This window comes from Panthera pardus, unplaced genomic scaffold (assembly GCF_024362965.1).
Source record: "Panthera pardus isolate Hobbes unplaced genomic scaffold, ASM2436296v1 HiC_scaffold_19, whole genome shotgun sequence".
In the NCBI taxonomy this organism is placed as follows: Eukaryota; Metazoa; Chordata; class Mammalia; order Carnivora; family Felidae; genus Panthera; species Panthera pardus.
The window spans coordinates 9,557,127-9,566,120 of record NW_026526754.1 but is presented as its reverse complement, the minus strand read 5'-3'; positions in this window follow the sequence as shown (position 1 = coordinate 9,566,120).

Sequence of the window (8,994 nt, the reverse complement as noted above, 5' to 3'; positions counted from 1 at the left end):
ACTTGCCTGGTACATACGATAATAAATTTCCCTTTGAACTTCAGCTAGTTAGAATAGGGTTACACTACTAGCAATCAAGAATAATCTGATTAATAAAAAAATAAAATAAAGGGGCGCCTGGGTGGCGCAGTCGGTTAAGCGTCTGACTTCAGCCAGGTCACGATCTCGCGGTCCGTGAGTTTGAGCCCCGCGTCAGGCTCTGGGCTGATGGCTCGGAGCCTGGAGCCTGTTTCCGATTCTGTGTCTCCCTCTCTCTCTGCCCCTCCCCCGTTCATGCTCTGTCTCTCTCTGTCCCAAAAATAAATAAAAAACGTTGAAAAAATAAATAAATAAAATAAAATAAAATAAAATAAAATAACTCTTGGGGCGACTGGGTGGCTCAGTTGGTTAAGCCTCCGACTTCAGCTCAGGTCATGATCTCATGGTTCTTGAGTTCAAGCTCTGCATCGGGCTCTGTGCTAACAGCTCAGAGACTGGAGCCTGCTTCAGATTCTATGCCTCCCTCTCTCTGCCCCTACCCCACTCATACTCTGTCTCTCTCAAGAATAAATAAACATTAAAATTTTTTTTTTAAATTAAAAAGAATAAAATTCTTGGAGCACCTTGGGTGGCTCAGTCAGTTGAGCATCTGACTTCCACTCAGATCATGATTTCATGGTTCATGAGTTTGAGCCCCTCATCAGGCTTGCTGCTGTCAGTACAGTCTGCTTCGTATCCTCTGCCCCCCTCTTCCTGCCCCTCCCCCACTCACGTTCACTCTCTCAAAAATAAATAAAACATTCAAATAAAAACCACAATGAGATACCACCTTACACCTGTCAGAATGGCTAACATTAACAGCTCAGGCAACAACAGATGTTGGCGAGGATGCAGAGAAAGGGAAACTCTTTTGTACTGCTGGTGGGAATGCAAACTGGTGCAGCCACTCTGGAAAACAGTATGGAGGTTCCTCAAAAAATTAAGAATAGAACTACCCTATGATCCAGCAATTGCACTACTAGGTACTTATCCAAATAATACAGGTGTGCTGCTGTGAAGGGACACATGCACCCCAAGGTTTATAGCAGCACTATCAACAATAGCCAAAGTATGGAAAGAGCCCAATGTCCATCAACAGATGAATGGATAAAGATGATGTGGTGTATATATATATACAATGGAGTATTACTCGGCAATCAAAAAGAATGAAATCTTGCCATCTGCAACAATGTGGATGGAACAAGATGGTATTATGCTAAGCGAAATTAGTCAGTCAAAGAAAGACAGAAATATCATATGACTTCACTCATAGGTGGAATTTAACATACAAAATAGATGAACATAGGGGAAGGGAAGCAAAAATAATATAAAAATAGGGAGGGAGATCAAACATAAGAGACTCTTAAATATAGAGAACAAACTAAGGGTTGCTGGAGGGGATGTGGGTGGGGGGGCGGCTAAATGGACAAGGGGCATTAAGAAAGACATTTGGTGGGATGAGCACTGGGTGTTATATGTAGGGGATGAATCACTGGATTCTACTCCTGAAGCATTATTGTACTATATGCTAACTAATTTGGATATAAATTAAAAAATAAAAAGTAAAATACAGGGGCACCTGCTGGCTCAGTAAGTTAAGAGTCCGACTTCAGCTCAGGTCATGATTTCAAGGTTTGTGAGTTCAAGCGCCGCATCAGGCTCTGCGCTGACAGCTCAGAGCCTGGAACCTGCTTTGGATTCTATGTACCCCCTCTTTCTCTGCCCCTCCCCCACTCATGTTCTGTCTTACTCTGTCTCTCAAAAATAAACAAATGTTTAAAAAAATTTTTTTAATAGAAATAAAAAATAAGTAAAAAATAAAGCATTAAAAAATAAATAAATAACATGATCTCAGGGTCATGAGCTTGAGCCCCACATTGAGCACAGAGTTTACTTAAAAAAATAATAAAATAAAATAAAATAAAATAAAAAGGTCTGGTTAGTGCACATGCCTATGGCTAGCCTCCACAGTCACATAAGTGCACACTGACAGCCAGGATCCCCACAGCTGCTCACGTGCCCAAGGTCGGCCCCAACCCCTACTGCTGGCTCTAGCCCTCACCATTGAGTGTGTGTCTGCAACAGGCCCCTGACACACCCAGGTCTCTACAGCTAGTTCCCACCGCTGTGTGCATACCACCAACTGTGACCACCACCGCTGCCACCCTAGTCTTAGCCACTGGAATTGGAGGCACCACTGAGGACCTCAATATCCCTTGGGACCACTGCAGACCCCTCATAGCTCTCTCCAAGGATCATGCAGTTGATGTGGAGGACTCCAGTTGCCTGAGCCAATGAGATACCACATACCCCTGGACCCAGGGCAACCACTCACCCCCACACTGAGTACCTTGTCACCACTAGACCCAGGGCCTTCCACCTACAGGTGAAGGTCTTTCGTTAAAGTCCATAAAGTCTAAAAGACGTGGCTGCTTCTTCAAAAGTGAAGACACCTATGCCAGGCTATAGGGATCATAAAGAATCAGGGAAACATGACACCAATAAATGAAACAGTAAATTTCTAGTACCTGACCCCCAAAAAATGGATATACACTAACTGCCTGATAAATAATTCAAAATAATTGTTCTAAGATGTTCAGAGAGCTTTAAGAGAATACAGATAAATAATTTAACAAAATCAAGAATACAATACAAGAACAAAATAAAGGTTGAACAAAAATATAGAAAACGTTTTTAAAAAATACAACTTTTGGAGCTGAAGAATACAATGAATAAAGATTTTGATAGAGAGTTTTCAGCACCAGACACAATCAAACATAAGAAGGAATCAGTTAACTTGAAGACAGATCATTTGAAATTATCCAGTCAAAGGAGCAAAAAGAAAAAAGAATGAAAAGGAATGAAGAAAGCCTAAGGGATTTACAGGATACGATTAAAAGAAACAACCTATGTATTATGGGAGGCCCAGAAGAAGAAAGAGAGAAAGGGGTGAAAAGTTTATTTAAAGAAATAATGGCTGAGAACTTCCCAAATCCAGGGAGAGATCTGGGCATCCAAATTCATGAAGATCATAGGTCCCCAAACAAATTCAAACTAAAGAGGTCTTTCCCAACACACATTATCATAAACTGTCTAAAAGACAAAGAGTGAATTTTAAAGCAGCAAGAAACAAAAAATACTTCACATAAAAGGGAAACCCCCCCATAAGGCTATCAGTGGATTTCTCAGCAGAAACTCTGCAAGTCAAGAAAGAGCAGGATGATACATTGAGTGTTCTAAAAGACAAAAGCTGCCAGCCAAGAATACTTTACCCAGTAAAGATGTCCTTCAAAATTGAATGATAGGTAAAGACTTTCCCAAACAAACAAAAGCTGAGGGACTGTAACAACTAGTAGATCTGCCTTACAGGAAATGCAGGCTGAGAAGAGTTCTCTTTTTTTTGCAGGATAGGAGGCTTTATTTCACTGGAGGGGTGGGGAGGAAGAACCTGGGTACAGGGGAGCAGGTGGACAGGGTGGGTGGTGCTGAGAGGAGTTCTTGAAGCTGAAATGAAAGGACTCCAATTAGTAACGTGAAAACATGAGAAAACAGAAAACACACCAGTGAAGATGAGGATATAGTCAAATTCAGAAATACTCTAACACTGTAATGTGAGTATTAATTACTTAACTCGGGCAAAAGATGTAAAGCGTAACACTAAAAACATAAAATGTTGGAGGGGGAGCAAAAGGGTGGTTTAAGCAAATGAAGTTGTAGTTATCACCTTAAAATAGACTATTAAATTTTACATAAGTCTCATGGTAACCACAAAGTAAAAATCTAAAAAAGATACCCACAAGATAAAGAGAAGGAAATCAAAGAATTGTCTGACTAAAATGGGTACATCAGCAAGTATATTATCGTCCACTTTTGCAGATGAGGAAAGAGAGGATGTTAAAGTAAACAGGTCTGTCTGATTATACAGGCTGCACTATTAAAACACTATGCTCTTCTGCCCTGCTAATATGACAACATGACAACATATTTCCAGTGGTTTCTACAAATATGACAACAACAACAATAACAATAATAATATGTGATTATGGAAAAACTGAAAACCATAACAAGAAAATGCAATATACTACTCATTATCATTACTCAGGGACAACCACTGTTAATAATTTGAGGTATTTCTTTCCAAGCTTTTTTTCTGAAGCATTATCTAGCAACATTTCATATTAATACTTAAGTATTTCATTTTAATACTTAAACTAGTATTTGGTATTTCTTATTAAAAACCACACATCACTGTTCAATATATAGCAAAACAAAACCCACCCCTGAAAAGGTTAAACTGTAAGGAGAGGGTAATACACAAATTGAAGGACTCATTTGCAAACCAGCCTATATTTACACCAAATACAGAAGTTACTCAAAATACAGAAACTTTAAAAACATTCAGAATCAACTAAAAGGTCAGCACAGTTTGCATAAGATCTCTCAGCAAAACAAATCTGAAGTTACCTGCATTCCTGGAAAGAATCTTAAGTAAAACACAAAATTATTAGAAGTTTCCAAAACATGGCTTTGCAAATTTTACTCATGCAATAAGTGCTCATTATTGAGTGCTATTCTGGCACTCAGGTGCCTTGGAATCCAAAGAGGAACAGTACAAAACCTCTGCCCTCTAGGAACCTTCCTTCAACCTTGGGAGCCTGAAAGTAAACAGAGACTAAATGATACATTAAGTACAAGGATAGACCATGTGTCAAACACTTGAGTATAACTGCCCTGAGGGTCAAGGTCCTCTCAAAAGCTCCTGCACTGAGACCCAAAGGATGATGCAGACAACAGAGGGAAGGACACAGCAAGCAGAGAGAAAATATATGCAAAGGCAGCAAGGCATGAGTAAGGATGGCACAGCAGAGGAATCATCACTCTGGCTAGTGATCAGGTGGTATGTAAAGAAGCTGGAAAGGTGACCAGAAACTAATGAGCCTCTTAGGCCATTTGCAAAACTGACTAACCAATTAGATTTCTTTGAAAAAAGAATGGATGATCTGGATGACTCCCAAGTTTATGACTAGGCCACTGGGACGATGGGAGCATCTGCTAAACTCCTACAAAAGAAGAAAATCTGAGAAGAAAAATGTCAAATTCAATTCCGTCCTGTTCAACTTGAGATGTTATGGGACATAAAACACCTGGATGGAGAGATCCCATAGATAGAAGCTGTCCTGATCTGGAATTTAGCAAAGAGTTTTAAGCTTAAAGTATTTTAATAAATTGCCTACCATCATCAACCAGATTATGCAAGACTGTAGGAAATTCATACAAAATTCTTAGCAACAGGGTGCCTCGCCTAAGTTTTCCATAGAAATTAGACTTTTTCCCTCTCACCCAAGATACACTACACTCAGTTTCTACATACTGCTTTCAATAAGGAAAAGAAAGTGTAGGGTTTGGGGAATACAATTGCTACTAACATGGGGGTCACAAACTTAACTCACATTTAACTCGATGCTCAAATGTTCAGGAAACCCGTACTCTTATTTTTGTCCCTGATGAGCCTTCCTTCACAAGCCTCCACACGCTGGTTAACATGGAAAAAAATAACTTTTTAAAAATTAAATGTCCAAACTGGTTTAAGTTAAACAATCCCTTTGGAATAGTTTCCATCTTGTAGCCAGTGTTCTCCTTAGCCTCCCTTCTCCCCCTAAGAAGACTGGCATATGAATGGAGGTGCGGGGTACATGTGACTTTGGGGCAATGGAAGAAAGGGGGCTAGTCCTTACGCTGTCCTTGGATGTATCCTGGCCAGTGTCTGCTGGCCTCTGGTACAATGTTTCTTATAGCTGTGTCACTGAGGGCCATGGTGGCCTTCACAGCCATTCCATGGCTGATATATTTGGGACCCTTTCTTGTGGCTGGGCTGCCCTGGGAGTGCTCCCAAGCCAACTGGCCTCACCTCAGTGCCCCTGAGGTATTTCTGTGACTATGGTTAGGGCTGGCTCAGGTATTCTGTGCTGTGGGATTTAGTGCATAGCAGAAATATCCCCCCATTATAGCCATCTCCTTTTGCTACTTGTGGGTCCTCTGTCCATGCCTCACCAGAACCAAGAGGAGCACAGGCAGCCAAACCTGAAAGCCTTCATTCCACTGCCTTCACCTTTGCTATCAAATCAATGTAGTTACACACAGCTAGATGTAGGGCATCTACGATCTCCCTGAGTCCCAAAAAGACACACGATAGGAAATCTTCCTTGCCCTCTTGTACTCTCACTCATCCAAAACACCTCCCACTCTGAAAGACAATGAGACAAAGCCCAAAGAAGGGAAAACTGAAAAGCATCTAACCACCTTGTCCATGTTCTTCCTTCACTTCCCTTGGCAGGAAAATGACTGGGGTTTTCTTTTACCTCCTTTACATCATACCTTCATTCTTCCTGTCTCTGGATATGTCTTAATGGCAAGCAGAGCATTTCCTTATGCTACCAGAGGACCTATGGCTCTGTGAACTGAGATCTCCAACCTAGGCTGAAACAAAAAGAGTAAAAAATTTAGAAAAATTATCTCTCAAGACAATGCTCTGGCTTGAGAAGCAATTAACTTATTGAATAACCCAACTGTGTATGCGTCAGAAGCTAAATATTACCTCTTGTTCTCTGACTTACTTCTCCTTGACCCACACCCTCTCCACAGATGGACGCTTCCTAAAATCTAGAGCAAATGCTTTGTATGGAAAAGGCAAAGACAGAAAGGACATTAATAATTTTCCAAAGACTACCTCCATTGCACACACACAATGGCCTCCGTTAGAATAGACAAGTTCATTATAACATAATCACAGTCCAATGCACATAGACACACGCACGTACATGCCCCTCCAATGCTTTCTGCCTTTGTATATATTATTTCTAAAAGTCTTACTTTTTCATTCCAGGTTTTCTTGTTTGTCATCAACTTTGGTTAATAAAGTACTAGAATTTTTAAATTATTTTCTTTCTTTTATTATGAGATGACAGAAAAATCTAAAGTCCTCCTCTTAGGAAAATATCGCAATTTTTTTTCAAATGACCAACAGAGGCCTTGAGCTATGTATCTAATTTGTAACAAAAAGAGAGCTATTTTTAGGCAGTATTTGCTGAATACATAATACCATCCTATACACACATATAATTACTGCTCATTGACCATTGAATTCTACTTCTTATTGCAGGAACCCAGGACTTTACTACGTTTCTCCCACCCCAAGTATTTCTCAGGACCCCAGGGATGTTGTATATGCACACAGTGAGCCTGTAGTATCCTTGGTTTTATTTCTTCCTGCTCTGACCCGTCTGTTGTGTATCTCCACATCCACTAGGTCTGCTGACACTGCTGATACCACCATCTCCCAGAGACTCCAGTGTCCTGCTGACACCATTGCTCAAATATCGGTGTCTCACGGGGCCAAACCTGAAAAGTGGGTGGAAGGGTTCTCTTGATGTTTTGGGGTCACACTCTGTTAGAGAAATACTGTAAGCAGTACCACTACTTGTGCATAAATGTCTCACAGAGCTTTTATGAAACAACTCTTCTAATTTTCTCATAAAATTTATCCAACATGGCTTTTTGGCCTCAGATATGAGTCCAATGAGGGGTGAACTGAGAGTCAAATCTGAGTGGCAGATTCATACTATCTCAAGAATCACTAGTCTTTCTCCAAAGACTAAGTCTTAGTAGTTGGGTTGAACTGGTCTATCCGACTCTTAAGAAGAATCCCACTGCAGGGGCGCCTGGGTGGCTCATTCACTTGCAAATCCTACTTTGGCTCATGTCATGATCTTGCAGTTCATGAGTTCGAGCCCTGCATCAGGCTCGCTGCTGTCAGCGCAGAGCCTGCTTTTAGATCCTCTGTCCCCATCTCTTTCTGCCCTTCCCCATTCTTACTCTCTCTCAAAAATAAACATTAAAAAAAAAGAAACTCACCATTGCAGGTTTCTCAGTGACATATGCAAGTAGAGCTCAGTGGACCTCCCCAGGTTTGCCATACATTCCCAAATGTGTCTAAACCCCAGTAATGAATACAGCTTAGGCTGAAGGTGGTAAGTCTACTATTTTTTTTTCTTCCAAACCTAGTAAGATGATAGAGACTGTAAAGTTCAAAGTATTGCTGCCATGTTTGCAGGACCATTGTTCCATGATCTGGAATCAACAAAAATAAAATCTCTTTCAAAATACTAGGGTCTGTGGGAGCTATCCCCCAAAATTGAAAGAAAAGATGTGAACAAGATGGCAGTATAAAAATTTCTAGCACTCATTACCTCCCAGAAACATCAACTTGAATAACTATCCACAAGTAAAAAAAAAAAAAAATACCTTCACAAGAGACAAAAATTCAAGGTAAAGGATTACAGCACTTGGGTAGAACACAGAAATAAGAAAAAATGCATTGAAGAGAAGGGGAAAGTTTCACATGACTCCTGTCACCTCTCGCCCAAGCCTGGGCAACTTAAAGGAGAAGAGACATCCCTCCAGTGGGGGAAGAAGAATAGAGTAGGCACTCAATTTCACCATGGACCACAGCACAGGCCTGAACCAACAGGCCAAATCCGGCAAACCCAGGCTCCCAACCCACCCTGGCTTCAGCTGATTCCCATGGCCCCAGGTAGCTCCTATGACCCCAGGCTCCCAGGAGGCACCCATGAACTCAGGTTCCAAAAAGACTCCCATGAACCCAGGCTCCTGGCCAATCCCAGAGCAAGACCAGCTCCTGTGACTCAGGTTCCCAGCCCATCCCAGCACCAGTCCCCTGCTGAACTTGATCTATATTCTAGATGAAATGGACCTAACAGACACATACAGAACATTCCATCCAGTAGCAACAGAATACAGATTCTTCTCAAGGGCACAGGAAACATTCTCCAGGACAGATCATAGGCTAGATCACAAAACAAGCCTTAGCAAATTAAGAACATTGAAAGCATACAAAGATTCTCTTCCAAACACAATAGTATAAAACTAGAAATCAATAAAAGGAAGAAAACTGGAAAA